We start from the raw sequence: 21,499 nt of genomic DNA on the forward strand, positions 1-21,499 counted from the left end.
GAAAGAAAACTAGACTGAAGCCACATATTCTGTATAACCCCTCCCATCCTTCTTCCTACTTCTCCATATAAAATGACAACAATAAATTACATAGTTGTGCATTATCTATATCCTAAATAAAGGCTCTCAAATACATAATGAGGAGGGGTTTGTATTCCAGAGACCAGTCGACCCAAAACGAGGTGGACTGACCATATCAATCCTCTCAAGTGCCAAGTTCTTGGGGGAGAAGGGTCCACTTAAAACAGGTCATTTCGTGAGTCTCTTTGGTCCCAAAGATGGCTTTTTAAGGGTTTGTATGATGACAGAATGGATAAAATCAGAAGCAAGTGAAAAAATCAAAATAGTAATAGTAATAAGTGCCAAACTGGCATGTAGCCAAGGTACCTACTGGGCAGGGATCAAAGACACATATGGTGAGTCTCAAACAATGATGCTATAGAACTTTGGCAAGTATCACAAGACTAATGTGCACCAGCCTTAAACAATAAAAAAGAAAGAATGAAAACAACTTGGTTACCAATACTGGATGATACCTAAGGGGAAGCAAAGCTTTCATCATCTCAGTTTTATTACTGAAAAATTTAGATAACTTCTCACATATGTTATGTCTGGCTGATCTAAATTGATGGGAAGGATAACAGAATGTTTAAAAACATTCTTGGCATTTGGTCCCTAAAAATAAAGTTCCATTAACAATAGCATTGTTCTGAAATAGAGCATTCTTTTGAGAGTAAGTAATGAGATCTATTTTACCAAAATAACACCCCACCCAGGTGATGGATACCTGGCACTAGAAACAGAAATCAGAACAAAGCTGCAAACCACACTGCTCCAGATGTAGGAGTCCATTTCTTCTTTCACTAATTCAGAAGGATCAGAAAACATTAGATTTGCCAGCTGTGTTATAAAATAAAAGATACAAACATTGACTGTTCACTAACTATTTTTAGCTTATTAGATGGCTGCAGTGCACATAATTTTTGGCAACACATCTAAAAGCATCTTTCCATTCCATTACCTACAAACTCAGACTCTATTTGGCAAATGTTTTATCAATCAGTTAATATATTTTGATGGTTTACAGTAAATGTGACCTTAACAGGTAAAGTATAGTCACTCTTACCCATGGACAGGATCATTCTTTGAATCTGTATAAAGCACTATTAAATCAGAAAACAAGTCAATATCAATTACAAATACAAAGAACTTGGTATTTTGCTTTGCACATAGCAAGCGCTCAATAACACATCTCAGCTTTCTATCCCTTCTCCTCTTTCAAATCAAATCAGTTCACTGTTAAGAATATATATATATATGACATATATATGTCACATATATATGTCATATATATATGTCACATATATATGTCATATGTCATATATATATGTCATATATATATATATATATATATATATGTCATTGCCCCAGTTGGAGAGACTTTATAAAGCCCAAATTTAATGACGTCTATAGAACATTAGTTTAATTCACTAAAGAAATTTTTTTGATGTTCAATAGTTAATGGGAAAATAAATATGAACAGATATGTAAGACATACCTTCTTGACTTTAAAGGTCTCACATTGTAGTGGTGACATCCAAAGAAAACTAAAATTTAACTTTAAATATATATACTAATAAATAAATACTAATATATATATATAGTAGCAGATGCATTTTAGTCAGATGACTGTAAGACACTAAATCCTAAAATATAGAATCTAGATTTAAAAAACATTATTTATAGCATAATTTGCATGTTCCTTAAATGTGTATTGAATATTTAAATGCGTAATAAGTATAGGGCACTATACCACCCTGTGAGGAGTAATAATGAACAAGCAGCCTTTCACACAAAAACACTTCTAATTTAGTAGTGAAACATGCCACTCAAATATCTACAACAAAGCAGGATGTCGATGAGTGCCAAGTGATAACATGAAAACCACAGGGGCAGAGCACACTCCATTTTGAGTTAGGGACATAAGAGAAGGCACCAGGAGGAGGGCATATTTGAGAAGATTGGACAAACCACGCCCATCATGTGAAGTGGAACAGCAGGGAAAGGAAGAGAAAGATCAGTTGATAACAGGCTACATTACCACCAAGAACTATCAAGACATGGAAATAATTTCAAATAAAAGTGTTCATAAAAGTACCTGATCTAATGATATTTTTATGTTCGTGATTATTTCACGGTGGAAATTACAGGTACAACGATCCTTTTCAGTTTTGCCACAGATGAACATAAACACATAAATCCACGGAAGGTGCTAAAACGAGGCTAATTTTAAAGTATTTACTTTGCAAGTCAGACTTTTATATACAGCCTTAGATTTTCTTTAAAGTGTGTCATACCTGTTCTTGTAAGCTGGGGAGGAAAGATTGGATTTATTAAGTGACAAGACCTATGAAGCACTCCACTGGAGGTTTTAACTATGTGACTGAATTGTCATCTCCATTTAATAGCTGAAGAAACTGAGGCTCAGAGACCTTGGACAACTACACCAAAACCAACAGGAAATGTTAGTGGGTTCAAATTTGTGTATCTCAAAGACTTTGCTCTACCTTTTTTTAATCTCATGTTTTTCAAGAATAAACGATAAACAGGCATTATTCACACACATACAGCCATTTGTTCCTTATAACACTTTCTAGAAAAGGAAACCTTTGTTCGCAGAGGTTAAAATGTTTATTCTAGACCTCAGTCTTCTGATTCTTCATTCCGTGAGATTTCCACAATGTAGGGAGGAACAAATCTTGTCCTAAGTCTGAAATTCAAAGACTTTCAGGCTTGATGACAAAGACTTTCAGCCTTTTCAGGCTTGATTACATTTAAAGTACTGTCCATGGGAACAACATAAGATTAAATAATTCTCTTTATAACTTCAGCATTTATATATGCTCTGTCTTACTGAGGGTTTAAGACTAAGGTCTAGGTCCTCAAAGAAAATTTGCAGAGAGGACATCATCTTGATAATCATGTGTAGTGGTGGTGGTGATATTACTCTTATTGAAAGTAATTCGAGCCATGAGTTCACGCCCATGCTATAAGCTTATCAAAATATCTAATAGGAATTATGAGTTGTGAATTCCCAATGATTTTTTACTTTTCATTTTTTCTTTCTCTGTCACCTGGGATACTCATTAGTATATTTCTCCACATATCACATTTTTTTTTCCTGACCTAATGAAGTTCTACTCTACCACTTATAGAAGTTTTTCCATCATGGAAAAAGTAGTTGCCATGGCAACAGCTTCCTAGTGTTCTCTTGGAAGGTCAATTCTCCAAAGAACTCAAAACAACTGATTGGATAATGGAGTCCCTTTCAAACTGGAATGCCATCACTCTGAGAACATTTTAGTCAAAAATTGTAAGGGCAGAAAGTCATAAGAGTGCATTAATAAGTGGCATTACTCAATGCTCTGCATTTTACCAGCCTCAAGTCTCCTCTAAATTCACAAATGGAAATGCATCAATATGGAATCATATGAATTTTCAAGGCAATGATCTATAGCTGTTGTGTAATGCAATATTAATTTTGACAACTTTCAAAACTCATACATGATGTTTGGATAAGTTTTCACTCACTCATTTAAAGTTTGACATCAGCTAAAAAATTATAAACCCACTAGATAGGTAGGGGTGCAGGAGAGCAAGGAAACAGGTTCTGGAGATTCCCTTCTTCCCACTCAGTCCCTGCTCTCATTATTTTTTTCCAGTATCTTCTATTTCACTTTCTCACTCTATATTGTACAAACATACTTGTTAGTTTATTTTATTATGCCCTCAGAAACATTTCCTTTTCTCATAGTTATATATTATTCATAGAGATTTCTGATTCTTGGTAACTCATAGTTTGCTTAACAAAAGCTTAAAGGTATAGACTTAATGTTAGGATTAATCAGCATTATTTGCAACACTGTGAAAATGTTTTTTGACCTTTAAACTTCATTTTCAAGGGTGCTTGGAGGCTCATTCAGATAAGCATCCAACTCTTGATCTCGGCTCAGATCATGGTCTCATGGTTCCTGAGATCAAGCCCCTCATCAGTTTCTGTACTGTCAGGGTTGAGCCTGAAGGTGAAGAGATTCTCTCTCTCCCTCTCTTTCTTTCCTGCTCCAGCTCACACGCACACTCTTGCTCTCTCTCTCTTCCTCAAAACAAATGAGCATTAAAAAAAACCTGTAAAAAAAGAAAAAGAAACCAACAAAATCATCTTAACAGAATAGCTTAAAATCAGTATTTCTCAACCTCAACAGTATTGACATTTTGGGCCTGCTAATTCTTTGCATGGGGGCTGTCCTTTGAATTTTAATAATTTTAGCAGAATTCTGGCCTCTAACTCAGCAGATGCCAGTAGCCTCCCTTAACTCATGACAACCAAAATTATCCCCAGGCACTACCAAATGCCCCCTGGGAGGCAATAACCACCACTGATTGAACATGACTGGTATGCTAGATGATGATGGCAGTGACTTTACCTGTGACAGGAACTATGGTAAGTACTCTGCTATGCACATTATCTAATTAATGAGAAAGGTTCTCTGATTCTTACCTCACAATTGAGACAGTTTGAGCACAGAGAAGTTAACTAAGTCACATAACATGACATGGCTAGTTAGCAAGACAGCTGAGTTCAAACCCAAGTGGTCTGACTACAGAGCCTACATTTTTTTTTATCATCAGGCTATAGCTACTTTTGCGGAAATCACACTAAGCAAGAATGAAATCCATCAGAGACATGGATCATTTTAGATTTGCTTTTTTTTCTTTTCCCATAATTTCAAATGTTTAACCTATGGAAAATAGACTTCCTACAAATGTAAAACCTCTTCCAGTAAGTAGTTCCCTTATTCCCTTTGTCTTGCTCATTGAGTTGTTGAAATCCCATCAAAGACCAGATTTCCCAGGCAGAGATTTAAAGTTCAGTTCAAAAATTACATTCCTGGGATCATATCCTGACAAAACCATAGTTATGAGTATGAGACCCATAAATATCATGAAACTGATTACATGTTATCTCACTTTATAATCATTCAAATATGAAGAGGATCAATATATTTTTATTATCATTAGTTCAAAACAAACTCATTAAAATTAGTTTATAAATCTTTTAACTCTTAGCATTCAAATATTATCTTCTTACAAATGATAGCCAGCAAAGCTTAGATTTCTCTTGCCACCCCTCTTTTTTTTTAACTTATTTTTTTTTAATTTACATCCAAGTTAGTTTACACATAACACAGTAATTATTTCAGGAATAGAATTTAGTGATTCATCACTTACATATAATACCCAGTGCTCATCCCAACAGGTGCCCTTCTTAATGCCCATCACCTGTTTAGCCCATCCCCCCACATACCACCCCTCCAGCAACCCTCAGTTTGTTCTCTGTATTTAATAGTCTCTTATGGTTTGTCTCCCTCTCTGTTTTTATCTTATTTTTGTTTCCCTTACCTTATGTTCTTCTGTTTTTTATCTTAAATTCCACATATGAGTGAAGTCATATGATATTTATCTTTCTCTGAATGATTTATTTCACTTAGCATAATTCACTCTAGTTTCATCCACATTGTTGCAAATGACAAGATTTCATTCCTTTTGATACCAGAGTAATATTCCACTGTATATACCACATATTTTTTATCCATTCATCAGTCGATGGACATTTGTTGCCACTACTCTATCTTAACTCTGTGTGGTAGAAGTGATATTTTGCAGAAAATACACACTATCATACAGCACAATTTATAAAGATTTTGCCTTTGTAAGTATTGTGTCTTCAAAAATTATGATTTCTCTCTTGGTCTAACACCTTGTTTTACTTTGTTTCATGCTGACTATAAAATGTTAAAAGGAATATAGTCTAACAACCAACATTTTATCTGATCAAGAACAGTTAATTTATATCATATTAAATGCATGGTGTATATTATCTCCTTCTAAGCTTCTAGGAGAGTTGATTGAAATGATAGCAACCTATAGCTGGCTTGAATTGATTGATTTCTATGTGCCACACACTATATTAGCAGTTCTTCATATATTAATTCATTTAGTCCTCAGAAGAACAACTCTTTTACATAGGTATCTTTAATATCAACCTTTTGGAAGCAAAAAATTGGAACCATAGAGAGATTAAATAATTTGACCAAAGTCGAATTGCTAAGAAATGAGTTAGTTGGTTTATAAACCCAAGCCATTTGGCGCCAAAGCTATACTGGAGTCACTTACGTATACTTCCTTCCTACTACAATGGGGGAATTATCACCACATATTATATTAGTCATCATTTTTATAGATAAATTAAATTAGAAAGTGTATCTTACACTGACACAGTAGGAACAATGTACTCAGCTTCTTACAAATTGTGCCATCTATAAAAAATTCCTGGCAGGAGAGGGTAAGAATTTTATCTTATGAAGAAATGAATAACTATAAAGATGGTTTTGAATCCAATGATTCTAAATTGTTACTTAGACAATTTACTTTCTTCCCTTCTCATTAGTTCAACTATCTGAATCCTCCATATCTCAGTGAGACCAAGTTTTCCATGTGCTTGGGTTAGTCCCAGATTCTACTTGTCTCGCTATCCTATACTATACAGAATTTCATGAATTTCTCGTTTTTAGCAAAGGATTTTATTTAATAATTATATGAAAATAAGCCAGGATGGGCTAAGTCAACCTTCAGCTTCTGCCATAATCTCATCTTGCAGAGTGTGAGACATTTGTTCTGAGAATGGAGTTCTCACTTTAACACGTGGTTAAATCTGTAAGAGGACCAGCAGCAAGCCTCTTTCTTTATTTGATCTTTTCCAGATGCAACATGTAACTACTATCTCCTTTTCAAGGACAGCATGCAGGGTGCCAGCTGATCAAATAAAATGGGCTTTGTGAGAAACAGCTAGGGACAGCTAATTCCATGTGGTCTTGGGTGATGATGGTCAGAAAAGAAATCTATCCATCAATTCCTGCTGATCCCTTGGTCTTACTAGCTGGTTAGTTGTTCCATGACTCCTTCTTAGTCCTGTGAAATGTCTGAAGCTGACAAAATACCAATCCTCTGAATAGAAGGAAATATTGAAAATCATAAGCTAAACATGCATGAATCATGTAAAGAAATAGAGGCTGAGCAGTCCTGCAATGGAGTATGGAGAGTAGCGGACACGCTGGATATTGTGAGGTTTTTGAAGACTTTACTATACAATGTAAATCTACAACTGTGCACTGGATTTTTACTTATGCTCACACTTTTCATTTTGGAATAAAATATTTGGATAGCAATCTCAGGAGAAAACAAATGTGCATTTAAAGTACTAAGTTCTGGGGCGCCTGGGTGGCGCAGTTGGTTGAGCGTCCGACTTCAGCCAGGTCACGATCTCGCGGTCCGTGAGTTCGAGCCCCGCGTCAGGCTCTGGGTTGATGGCTCAGAGCCTGGAGCCTGTTTCCGATTCTGTGTCTCCCTCTCTCTCTGCCCCTCCCCCGTTCATGCTCTGTCTCTCTCTGTCCCAAAAATAAATAAACGTTGAAAAAAAAAATTTAAAGTACTAAGTTCTGAATTTCCATTTCTCAAGAAAGTTGATGAGGCACTTGTAATTTAAACAAAATGTATTTCAGTATTTACCATCCACCCTGGGAGTTGTACCGATCACATTAAAATCAAAAGACAAATCTACAACAGAAGCACCAGCATTTTAAGAAGACTATACCAAAAGACAACACGTACAGGCAGAGGTGGAATATCTATCAATCTATAAAGCATGACCTTTGGTTTAGTTATTATTCTAACTTAATATTCCTATTTATATTCTAAGACTTTGTGTGTGTGTGTGTGTGTATTTGTGTGTTTGTGTGTGTGTGCATGCATGTGCACAGGTGAATAGCAAAAATAGGGCTGTTAATACACTGGCTCCATGAGAAAGAGAACTTGTAAGTAATACCTTTTTTAGTACATTGTTCAGAGATTTCAATAGAAAAGCAGCTTAGCTAATTACTACAAAAGTTTGATATGGTTTCTCATCTGACTCATGGAACGAAAGTCAAGCTGTTCAAATATATTCAAGGGAAAGATCTGACTTGACTGTGAATGCTATTATAAGTTCAGTTAAAAGTTTAACATTGAAGATAATTTTTGTTGTTATTGTGATATTACAAATAAGGTCTTTTGTGTAACGCAGCAGTATAACAAAAGTGTGTTCCTACTAAAAAGCCTATGAAGAAAAAATGTAGCTGGGATTGGTTGTGATACACAAATAACTCACGAATGTTGCTAAACTAGGGAAATATTCTACTAATCAAACTGAAAATATGGATGTCAAAATTTACACATATCAGGAAATATATCATTGAATCACAATCTTTTGAGATGAACTGATGTTGAAAAAAATACTATAGCATAAAAGCATATATAACATTCCTTTTTTAAATGTTTACTTACTTATTTGGAGAGGTGAGGGGAGCAGAGAGAGAGAGAGAGACAGAGAAAGAATCCCAGGCAGGCTTCACACTCAGCATGTCTAGCCCAATGTGGGGCTCGATTCCATGACCCTGAGATGATGACCTGAGATGAAATCAAGAGTTGGATGTTTAACAGACTGAGCCACCCAGGCAACCCATGAGATTTCTTCTTCACTGTTTATCTTTGATCTGATTTTAGACTGTTAGGGCCCTTGTGAACAACTTTGCAAATCAATCTCAGTTTCTAATATATACTAAATGTTTTGTTTTTGTTTTTGTAAAAGATTCCTCCGAATTGTTATGGCATTTTCAAAATGAGTTGGAAATCTTTAATACATATGATCAATTAATAGAGTGCCCAAGACTTCAAATTTTGAAAATTTTAGGAAATTGCACTTAAAGAAAACAGTTTGCAAAGAGAAGTTGCTAATATTTATCTTTACTACTTTAAGCTAATTGGTAAAAGTTAAATGATATATAAGATTTAAGTCTGAAATTGTATAATTGAGTTGTGTGTTATCTTGAATTTGGGGAAGAACCTTTTGACAAAAATCTTATGTGTTCTTGGATAGATTCATATTCTGTATGGGAATGAAATGAAGTAAGAAGGTTGATTCTTTCACAGCACCTTATTTGGAAAATATTCAACAAAATAAATATTAAATAGGATATTGATATTTACATTAAAAGAGAAATATTGAATTGAACAGAATAACAAATATTCATGGGGAGTTTGCTTGATGAATTTTATCTTACAAATGATTTTGTCAAAGCAAAAATATTATAAATGCAGTTTAAAAGACAGTATAGGGATGCCTGGGTTGCTCAGCTGGTTAAGTGTCCAACTCTTGATCTCAGCTCAGGTCATAATCTCATGGTTCAGGAGATTGAACCCCATGTTGAGCTCTGCATTGTCAGTGGGATTTCTCTCTCTCTCTCTTTCTGCTCTCTCTCTCAAAATAAATAAATAAACTTAAAAAATAGTATAGTCACTTGGACTAAAATATTGGAATAAAATATAGGAATTGAGATACCCTCTATTTAGAAGATTTTTTTTTTCTGAGGGTACCAGGAAACTCAGTTACTGTACAAAAATATTTTATCAATTAAAAACTATTATTTTTCATAGGAAAGAGTTCAATACAGTGGTAAAATTTCAATTTTATTGAATAAAATACATAACTTTAGGAAAGAATGTAGATATATGGAAATTTTTGATATTAAGTCTGATAGTTAATAGTTAAAAGTGATGAACTATTAAAGACATGACTAACAAATAGACTAAGCTCATAAATGTAGTGCTAAGATTTTTTTTAATGTTCAGGTATTTGCTACAATAATATCTATTTTCTTTTTATATATGCGTATCTTTTTTATTTTTTAAGAAAATTAAAAATATTGTTTTAAAAGAACAATTTTATAGGTTCACCAATATATTTTCCGTAAATATTTCAAATTTACACAATTTCAATTACTTTGGTACATTTTTTCAAATTCAAAAGAGTCCATTTAGACAATAAAATGATGTGATCACTCTATATGATTAAAACCACAGCACATAAGATTGGATTGGGTGCCCCTGGGTGTCTCAACCGGTTTCAGCTCAAGTTATGATCTCACAGTTCATGAGTTCAAGCCCCACATAGGGCTCCATGCTGACAGTGCAGATCCTGCTTGGGATTCCCTCTGTCTCCCTCTCTATCTGCCCTTCCCCTGCTCATGCTCTCTCTTTCAAAATAAACACATAAACTTAAAAAAAATGTGGTATTGGTATTTTGTCACTGTGTAACCAAGAAGCTTAAGGTAACACACATTTATCATCTTACAGCTCTATGTGAAGAAATCTGGGCATAACTTAACAGGGTCCTCTCCTCAGGGTCTTACAAGGCTGCAATCAAAGTAAATGGACTATATTCCCAACAAAAAGCTCAGCAGGGGAAGAATTCCATCCCCAGTTCATTTGAGTTGTTAGTGGAATCCATTTTTCTGTGGCTATATGATTCTAAGTCCTCATATTTGCTGGCTGGAGGGTGGAGGCTGCTGTCAGGTCCTAGTGACCATAATTCAGTGCCATGTGGGCACTTCTCCAACATGGCTACATCCTTCATTGAGCCCACAGGAGACTCTATAACTCCAGTTGGCTAAGATAGCACCTTATGTGATATGATATAATTGCAGGAATGACAGTCTATCACATTATTTTATCAGTTAAATGTAAGTTCACAAATTCTGCCCATACTCACAAAAGGGGTATTTACACAAAGATGTAAACCCCGAGGTGAGAATCATTGACTGTCAACTTAGGATTTGTCTGTGACAAAGATAATATTCGATATTTCAAAATGTAAAAAAAAAATGAACATGCTGATGTGTGATCACATATTACTCATACAGTACACTGGTTTTAAGATATGTCCATAAGTTCTTTGATACCCCTACCCTCAGAGATGGTCTTTATGTCCTCTCTCCTTGACTCAGAGCCAACCTTAGTTGACTATTTTTTTGCCAATAGAACCCAATGGAAGTGATATGCTGTGACTTTTGAGACTAGGTCAGAAATGGCCTTGCAGCATCCGTTTCTCTCACTCTTTAGAGGCCTCTCTTGCGACACATCCTTTCAGAACCCAGCCACCATGCACTGAGAAGTCTATATCACATGGTGAGGGCCTGTGTAGGTGTTCCAGTCAAAAGACCCAGCCCAGATGCCAGAAAAGAAAAAAAAAAAAACATCTTGGAAGCAAATTCCCCAGTTCCAGTTGTTCAAGGCCACAGCCATTGCTATGTCTTCCCAGCTAAGGCTCCAGACATGGTGGAACACGAAATAATTGTCCTCTGTGCTGTTTTCTAATTCCGGATCCACAGAGTCAGTGAGTGTAATAAAATGGTTGTCACTTATAACTCCAAGTTTGAGGTGGTTCGTTACACAGCAACAGTAACTAGAATACATATTGAGAATTTATGTGCAATTTGTATTTACAGTTATAAGTTCAGAAAACTCAGATATAACGCAAATTGTCCTTATCAAAAATATGAAAAAAAAAACACAGTGGAAGTTTAGGAACTTCATAGATTTGAATTGTAAAATTTCAAATACATTTCACTATGTATTTAAATCATATCTATACTTAAATTTTTGTCTTTCAAATCAGTTATTAACCATTAGTTCATGAAGTTTGTCACTAAGTGCTGAATTTTAAATTACTATCTGCCAAGTTAAGCATTTAACATTTAAAACAGCTGTGGCAATTCTATTTACTACTTAGATATTGAAAATCAATGACAAATACTAAAATACATATAACTTGTAACTAAAGCCAGTTGTTGGATTATAAACATGGAAAAATATTTAAATTATATACTATCAACTAAATGAAAAATATATTAAAATAACATGTTATATATAAAAAGTAAAATGTTATGTGTGAAATTCAATGATTCTTGATCAGCAACAAAATATGGGTATCATTTACTTTTTCCACATTGCATTTGAGTTTTGTTTCAAGGTCAAGTCGCAGCTTTTAGATGTTATGAATAAAGTAAGATCTTCTTTGGAACCTAACATAATTTATTGTGACTTTTGGCTTTAATTGCAAACACCATGTCAATAAAGTTAATAATACTTTAATAAAGAAATTCTAAAAAAAATGTAATTATACATACTTCTATTTTATAAAGTTCAAAATACACTGCCTCTATGAGACTTTTCCTTTCATCACAAGACTACTAAAGGCATATTAAATCTTTAAATATGATTTATAGCCTCTTTCTATCTATGAAGACATAGTTTCTTCCATAACAAAACAGTACTTATGTACGAATTAATCCCAGATTTTCAAAGCTGCGATTGAAAAGGATACAGAAGTTGTTAAGAGGGAATTGAAATACAAGACATATTAAGAAGTTGTAAAAGGAAGAAGTTGTAAGAGCTCAGGACTCATGGCCCAGAAAATTACATGTCTGGAGTCTATGGAAATTAAAAACGAACAAACAAACAAAAACCTCCCTGCACTTACTCTATTATCTGTGAGAAATGACATAAAGGAACTACCAATGACAATGGTAAAATGAAGTAATTATTTTCAAAATAAAGAGCTTAAATATTAATTCTGGGTGAGATGCCAGCTAAAATTATAGATGGAACAGTCTGTAAGTACAGAAAATAGAAATGTTAATCATAATGGCCAGTAAAACTTAGAAAAATAAATCATTTTAAACTAAACACAACTTTTTTTAACAGACTTAATCTTGTAAGACAGAGAAATGGAGTTAGGGTCTGGGTACTTCACCTCAATAAGACACAATTCAGAAAGGGGCATGATAACTACAGGAAAATGTCTGAGGAAAGCCATTGAGGAAGAAGGATTAGACTGGTTTTGCATGATTACGAAGATTAGGATTTGGATCAGTGGATGCAAATAAAGGTGCGGTGTACTAAAGGGCAGGTTTCCCACAATGAGAGCATGGTCAACTAAACTGTACAAATTCAGGACATGTAAGGTCCTCGTCCCTGGATATGTTCAAATAAAGGGCTAAAAACAACAAACACCACCCCAAAACAAAACAAAACCCCAGGGTCTGTTATCTACTAAAATTATGGTTTCCAAGTGTCCTGTATGCACAGAACATGTCCTGTATTTCATGATTTTGTTCTGTGTCCTCTACTAACTTTGATAACATACTTTAAATGTCCTTTATTTAGCTTTTGTCAAAAAACTACAAAAACATACCAGACCTATTTTTCTGCCATACTAACTGGTACTTAAATAACTTAGGTGCCAACAGTAGGTGAGGCCATACCTTCACTAATCAAGATCTGACTAATCCCTTATGGTTTCTCCTGGAGTTTTGACTAAGGGAAAATGAACAGGGAGGACTGAGAATTAAAAGTACTTATTTTCCTATACTCACAGAAAGGAAAGAAAAAGACTATTTGGGCCAGAGTTCTAAGTTGTGACTAGTAACCACCAATAAGTAGAGATAACTTCTAATCTGTATACATGCTCAGAAATCAGCCAGTCAACAGTTTCATTTTGGAAAGTTAGCAAATGCATAACAGCCCCAAGCATTTGAAGGTCAGCAGCTTAATCAGTGACCCATCTAGACAATGGCCAATCAGCCAGTGCCTCACTCTAGTCAATTTGAATGTCAGACAGTCAACAGCAGACTTATTTCTACAACCCACAAGAGCACACCTGAAAGTCCATCAAAAACACATCCATTTATGGAAGTGAACCAATACTTGAACTCCAGGCTTTCCTAAATCTTATGGAAGATCAACTCTAGCTTTGTATTTGTATCTTAAAATACAACTCTCTTTTGCAGGCAAATGGCAAGTTAACCATTTTTTGCATCAGATATAAAAGTCACTTGTTGTTAGTTTACAATTCTTTCAATGATTCAAACTGATTATAGTTAGTTACAAGTTTGCACTTGTGAAATAACACACCTACTGGTATGGCTGTGAGGTTATTAAACGGAATCTTTTTGATTTTTGGAGTGGTTTCTATGATCTTTTTTTTTTTTTCAGCTAAGACAACAGAAAGTATGGTGTATTGTACACATTACACTCAGACACAAATGAAAACGGAGTTAGTCCCAAAAGTCATAGGTCCAGGGCAAAAGACCAAAAGGAACTATTTTGGTATGAGGAAAGTGGGTGTCTCAAAGGTGGTCCTTGCAATCGGATGGCGATAGATGTCCTAGGTCCATGGAATGCAGTCCGAGTCCTAACAGCATCCCTGGCCTCCAGCTTTCCGTATTTCTGCTCCTATGGCTTCCATGTGAGCATAAGCTTCAATGTGGTGGTTGACATGGACCTCTGCCTCATCCATCTTTTTAGCTTCAGCCTACACATTAGCTTCTTCCTCCCTTTGGCTTTCACAGTGTTTGGGTTTCCAAGAAGATGGCGCTAAGGCTGAGAACTCTATTATCTATTTTTATGTGTATATATTGTAGCCCAAATGAAAGAGTAAATTTTGTGATACATTTTATGAATAGCGGGCATTTATTAAACAAAGAAAAGGAAATCTTAATGCTCTTTGAACAGTATGAATTTATTAATTCAATTGATAATGATGGAGAACAGATACAAATCAGTATTTTCCAGCTAAGATCTTCAACTACTAGCAAAGAAAGACATATATATGAAGAGAAATTCATATAAAGAAAACAAGTTGAAATGGTCTTCCGCACTGAATATTTTCTGCAAATGACTGAACGTACTCATACCAGAAGTATATTCTGATTTCAAAATTGCAAGCAAATTTTCAAGTGCCAGAACAAATCTATTACAATAATTTTTAAAAAGTGCGAACTCCATTTACTAACACAGAGATTATAAAAATATAAATGTCTCACTTTTTAAATCGTAACTTGTGGTTTATACAAACCACAGGTAAGCAATTTCCCTTAGTTTATATAATACTTTTTGGGGAAAATGTCTTCTTATAAAATGTGATTTGAGAAACAATAGAAAAATTTGCAGAGATTCCCTTACTTAGTAGTGAATAAAAAAAAGTACTGCTTTAAATGGAGGTCATACAAATATAAATTTGGTAAATGTTTGCATAAAGGTGAAGAGAGTGTTTATCTGAAGTTGAAGCAAAACATGAATGGTCTGGGTGGTTTAGTTGGTTGGGTGTTGAACTCTTGATATCGGCTCAGGTTATAATCTCGCAGTTAGGATCCAGCAGTCCTGAGATAGAGCCTGGTGTCAGGCTGGTGCTGACAGCAAGGACCCTGCTGAGCATTCTTTCTCCGTCTTCTCTCTCTGCCCTTCCCCTGCTCATTCTTTCTCTCTCTCTCTCTCTTTTGTCTCTCAAAATAAATAAACAAACAAACAAACATTAAAACAAAACAAAACATGAGTGGTCTTGTAGAAGGTGTGGCGGTCTTGCCCATATTCTAATAACGCTCCTCAAGCATCGTTGGATGTCTGTTCTATTGAAGTAAATACTATACAATTATTCTTTTACTTCAGCATTTGTTCTGTTTAAACTGAAAGATTAAAGAATTTTTGTGATTCCTTTGGCATTCAGCATTCTTTCATTTTCTTCACATTCAAAACCTGGTATCTCTCTTAAACAAATGCAGATAAGAGAATCCTCAATTTATGTGAAGCTCTGAAATCTGTTTTAATTCTAAAGAAAAGTTCCCCCCAAATTCTTGTTGACAAGAATGTTGATAATACATTACCTGAAGCCTATACATTAACAATAGGATTATGCAGATTGAAAGAAGAGTTAACAGTGTTCTTGAAATACTCTCTGGCGTAAAGGAACTTTTCAAAAAGTGCTAAAGAAATCAATAAAAAATGTAGCCCATTAGGTGCCAAGGCTCTAATGGCTTGGCTCTTAGGCTCTTCTTAAAAGAGGGACATCACTTATAAATTGAAATAAATTCTGATTTGAGGTATATAGTTGTCAGGGTGCCTGGGTGGCTCAGCTGGTTAAGTATCTGACTTCGGCTCAGGTCATGATCTCTCGGTCTGTGAGTTCAAGCCCCATGTCAGTCTGTGTGCTGAGAGCTCAGAGCTTGGAGCCTGCTTTGGATTCTGTGCCTCCCTCTCTGCCCCTCCTTTGCTCACTCACACTCTGTCTCTCTCTCACTCTCAAAAAAAAAATGAGTAAACATTTAAAATTTTTTAAAAATGAGGTGTATAATTATTAAGGAACTTGTTATGACTGTCTTTTAAAATGGACTTTACCCTTTAAAGAATCTGAATCTTCTATATGGATGTTAGTAAATATTCATCCAGAATGAGAATATGAAATCATTATGTGTTGAGTTGATGATGAATGGAATAAAAGTTGATAAGAATGCTCTTTATTTCATTAGTGGAAAAATTTTTTAAAGTAGCTGGTCAAGATATGCAACATCATCCTGAAGAATGCAAAAGCAAGTTATGCCATTAAAATAGTATTATGTGTTGGGGCACGTAGGTGGCTCAGGCTGTTGAACATCCAACTCTTGGTTTCCGCTCAGGTCATGATCTCATGGTTTCGTGGGCTCAAGTTCTGCGCTGACAGCAAGGACCTTGCTTGGAATTTTCTCTCTCTCTCTCTGTCCCTCTTCTGCTCACACCCCAGCTGTCTCAAAATAAATAAATAAACTTAAAAAAATAGTATTATGTGTCATATAGTACCTACATTTGTGGTGAGCATACCATAACATATAGACTAGTTTAATTGCTATGTATATTTGAAACTAATGTCACATTGTATGTCAACTGTTTCACAAAAAAGCATAGTATTATATGCTTCAACAAATGAAGTTGAAAGTCAATTCTGAGTTAACTTTATGCTAGTAAGTGTTCAGTATACCAGTGTATAATTCTAATGCTCAGTGTGTTTTCTCATTAATGAATGTTCAATGGACCAAAGAACAAAAGACGTTGGCTCTGATGATTGTAGAGGCTGTGCTACAATAGAATCTGTTAAGCAAATTATGCAAAACAAGAAACTGCTAAGTAAGGCCAAATCATCAGGGAAATATAGTTAAAGAAAGAAGCATATAATTTAAATACTTGTAGTTTATTGAAGATAAGTCAGAAATAATTTCTCTTTCAGATATATCTCATACAAATTTTCTTTTATCTCAATGCAATATACAAAGCCAATTAGAAATAACTCAATATTTAAGTGACATCTTGTTTTTTTTTTATTTATTAGCTAAATCTGGCAACTCAAGTGGCCACAAATAGCAAAATCTCAGTGCCATTCATTCATGAATGTGAATTGTGTTGTGAAATGTGAGTTTGTAAGTCCGTTGAATGGTGCTTCTGATCTTGGTCGGAGTTGGCTAATCGAAGGTGGGCTTTCTCCAGCATCTATATGCAATTGATGGGAAGGCTGAGGGCTGGCTGTTAGAGGATGACCTCACTCATTTTTCTAGCTAGTGGTTTGCTAACTGTTGACTCAGGTTATTGGGGTGACTGTGACATATGACTCTTATCATTCTGTAGGATAGCCTTGGCCTTTTCTTAGTAGATGCAAAGATTTCAAAGAGAAACAGTGGAAACACAAGGTCTCTTAACTGGCACATTATCAATTCTACTACATTGTATTAGCCAAACCAAGTACTAAGTTTAATCTAAACTCAACGAGGAAGGATATATACTTTATTCCTTGAACCCATATGAATCACATTGTAAAAGGAGCTAAATACAGGAATAAGTGGAGAATTGTGGCCATTTTTGCGATAAATTTACCACATAGGAATTCAAGCAGTGTACCTCTAAAAACTATTGTTTTTTTATTAGTAAATAAGCACATTTTCTAATTGTAAAATGTTCTTGCTAAGAAGCGAATAGCATAGAAGGTAATGTTTAAGAAAATCAACTTGGCTCTCTTAATTAGCTTGTTTTATATTATTAATATCTTATATTAGGTAAAGGCTAAATAATATAAATATTTAAACCATAGGTAATATAATTTAAGCTTAGTATTTTTCTTATTCTTTCATCAATTGTTTTCCTACAGATTTGATTCTATCTAAATAAATCTGATCTGTCAAATCCTAATGCTTTCCCTTTATAGACCCTTACTTATAGCTTCCATGAAAGTTTCTCCATTTTAAGATAGGATAAATAAGAGTAATCATATTTTGTTAACAAAATAACTATCATCAATGTAAAATGTTTCATTTGGCTCTAGATCTCTTGGCTTGCTAAATAAAATACATAGAAACTACAAGAAGATAATATACTCATCAAATGATGAAATCGGCAAAACGGCAGGATGTAGACCATGGATTAGCATAGAGCTGGCATTTTATATTTGACTCTCTGGCACCAAAAGAAATTGCATAGATCTTTTAGTTTGAGAACAGTTGATTGAATATTGTTCACATGCATGCAAAAATAAAATTATAAGGAAGATAAGATTTTTCTACACACATTATGAGTATTTCCATTCCAAGAGAGCCAAAAAGGTGTTACACAACCTGTAATTACATTTTCCTTTAAATCATAATCTGATGATACATTTCCAGCTTTTCACGCATTCTCTTAACTTGTTTGTATTTCCTTCCACAATTGAACACAAAATCGATAAGATTAGGTCCCATAAGTATCCAAGTCTGGCTAAAAACCTGCAATTTCTGGTGCACACAATTTCAGGTGTTATTTTACTTACATAAAATAATGAGAATTCTGTTTAAATAAATAGTATCAGTACTTTGGTATTTTTGTTTTGCAATCTTTCTATATAAAAACAAGTAAAAAAATCAATTGACCAGGCAAATACTTCTATGCAGTTTAGGAACTGATCCTGAAGAAGGTGAACTGTTGGCATCACCATGTGATGAAACCAGTTGGTAACGAGTCAGCTAATATCTAGAGTACATTTTATCTGAAAAACAAACATGAAAATTGAGATATCCAAGTAATTTATTAGAGCAACATTTCTTTTTTTTTTAACGTTTATTTATTTTTGAGACAGGGAGAGACAGCATGAATGGGGGAGGGTCAGAGAGAGAGGGAGACACAGAATTTGAAACAGGCTCCAGGCTCTGAGCTGTCAGCACAGAGCCCAATGCAGGGCTCGAACTCACAGACCGCGAGATCATGACCTGAGCCGAAGTCGGATACTTAACCGACTGAGCCACTCAGGCGCCCCTAGAGTAACATTTCTTTAAAAAGGCATGTAATTTCCTCTAAAACAATGTTTCTCAATCTTTACCTTGAATTAGAAGCACCTGAAGGGCCTGTTAAACCCCTGTTTTTCATTGGTTTTCAGACTTACTATTGGTAAGTCTGGGATGTGCTTAAGAATTTGCATTTTTAACAAATTTCCAGGTAATGTTGATACTGTTGGTCCAAAAGCCAAACTTTGAAAATTACTGATTTCAGAGGGACTGAAGAAACAGTTTAAAAATTAATCATTATTCTTGGGTCTCTAATCTACTGCTCTCTTCTCTAGGCATCTTAATAAAACTGGTTATCAACTGGTGCTAATTTAAAGGCAAATGCTGCGATTAAAAATTATATAACTGGACACCTGAGTGGCTCTGTCAGTTAAGTGTCCAACTCTTGATTCCGGCTCAGGTCATGATCTTACAGTTCATGAATTCAGGCCCCACGTCAGGTTCCGTGCTGACAGCGTGGAGCCTACTTGGGATTCTCTCTCTCTCTCTCTCTCTCTCTCTCTCTCTCTCTCTCTCTCTGTCCCTCCCCTGCTCATACTCTGTCTCCCTCAAAATAAATAAACTTAAGAGAATTATATAACTAAGAAAAGTTTTAAACTTTCTCTCTATGGAGTGTTGAAATCATGTCCTAACTCATTCCTACTTGATGGTTTCACACACTGAGACTGTCCTTTGAACTGCTTTAAAGTTTAGGTAGGTTATACTTTATTTTGGGTTTTATTTCTAATTAGCAAACTCTATTTCTTTTTTTTTAAAGTTTATTTATTTTGAGAGAGAGAGAAAGAGGGTGGGAGGGGCAGAGAGAGAAGGAGAGAGAGAACCCAAGCAGACTCCACAGTGTCCATGCAGAGTGCAATGTGGGGCTCAAGCTCACAAACCATGAGATAATGACCTGAGCAGAAACCAAGAGTCAGACGGTTAACTGACTGAGCCACCCAGACACCCCAACAAATCCTATTTCTAAATACAGTACAGAGAGATATTTGTGAGTTCCCTTGCTACCTGTGCATATCTATTCATCTCAGAGGTTTTCATTGCTCAATTTGGGACAAGTTTGACAGTTTGCTATTTTAGCTGATATAATATCTTGTGATTACTCAACACAGAAATGTGAAGTTTCAAAATACTAAACTCTTCTCAGTGGTCTCAGTATTTGACTCATTCACTTCATGATTTGGGGGACAGAAAATGCCCGTGCCACCAGCTTAGTCTAATTTGTGTCACCATGAAAGTTCTTCTTGCATAAAAATTGGTGGTGTCCTTCCTAAGGCCCCTCATTAACTTTTGTCTTTTATTACATCTCACTAGTCTGAAAGTTCTTAAGACACTGTGCTTGCTTAACTTCAAAAAATCAGAAGTTGTATAGCATGTTATGTTTCTCTGAAATTTATTTTTTTTAATCAGTAATTTCTTTTGTAGTTTATGATTTCTCCAACAAGAATGTTCTTTTTTTTTTTTTTCTTAATAGGAGCAAACTAACGAGCTGAAGCATAAGAAGCCCCTTGGTGCTATCATATATCAAAGTCAGATTGTTTTCTCAGTGACAACACTCAATAAAAAAAAGTAAGTTGATTTTATTCCATAAGTGCATACAGAAGTTACATTGATTCAATATCTGTTTCCATAGAGAAGTAGTTTGTTGGGTGTCTAGAGAGTTTGATGAGGAGAAGGTCATTCATAAAAATGTCTCATCCAAAATTTTCCTTCTGACCCCCCCCCCCCTCTTTTTGTAAGGAGAACAAAAGTCAAGGGTAGCAGGGAGCTGACCCAGCTGTCAGAGGCTCCACCACCAGCAAATGTTTTATCTGCACAGCTCTTTGCCAAGTTTTCTACTGACAAAGAAGCCCTGAAATGTGAAACTTTAAGTCAGTTCATCAGAAAACAAATATTACATATAAATTAGTTTGAGGAAAAGAAAATCATACACATTCTTTAGCTTCTGTAGTTGTTTTGAAACAAAACAAACCCCTCTTACCTCTGCCAAAGAATGTGGCAAACCCGCGTAACCAGTTACATTTTTATCCTTAGGACTGAGTTTCTATTTGTAGAGTAGTTTCACTTAACTTTTGTGTTGCTCAAGTTTTCTAGGCTTATATTTTGTAATTTTAAAATTATATTTTCAAAGATTGTACAGTTTCCTAAAGCTTTTTATTAAGACAAAGGAAATTTTAAAAATGTTATTGTAGAAATAGTGATACTTGTACCAGAGGGACACATTAAAAACATAATGAAAAACCAATGAAGTTTTCAAGGGCTACTGGCATATAAAGCTTGCAGCTTTAAGGTTGTCTTTTCAGCTTTTAAATTAATACTAAATGAAGTATTTTCCTTGAAAACATCCCACGTGGCAGAAATACAACCTGAATGTACAGAACAATCATTAGGATGATACAAGC

This window comes from Prionailurus bengalensis, chromosome B2, assembly GCF_016509475.1.
Source record: "Prionailurus bengalensis isolate Pbe53 chromosome B2, Fcat_Pben_1.1_paternal_pri, whole genome shotgun sequence".
NCBI classification, from domain to species: Eukaryota; Metazoa; Chordata; class Mammalia; order Carnivora; family Felidae; genus Prionailurus; species Prionailurus bengalensis.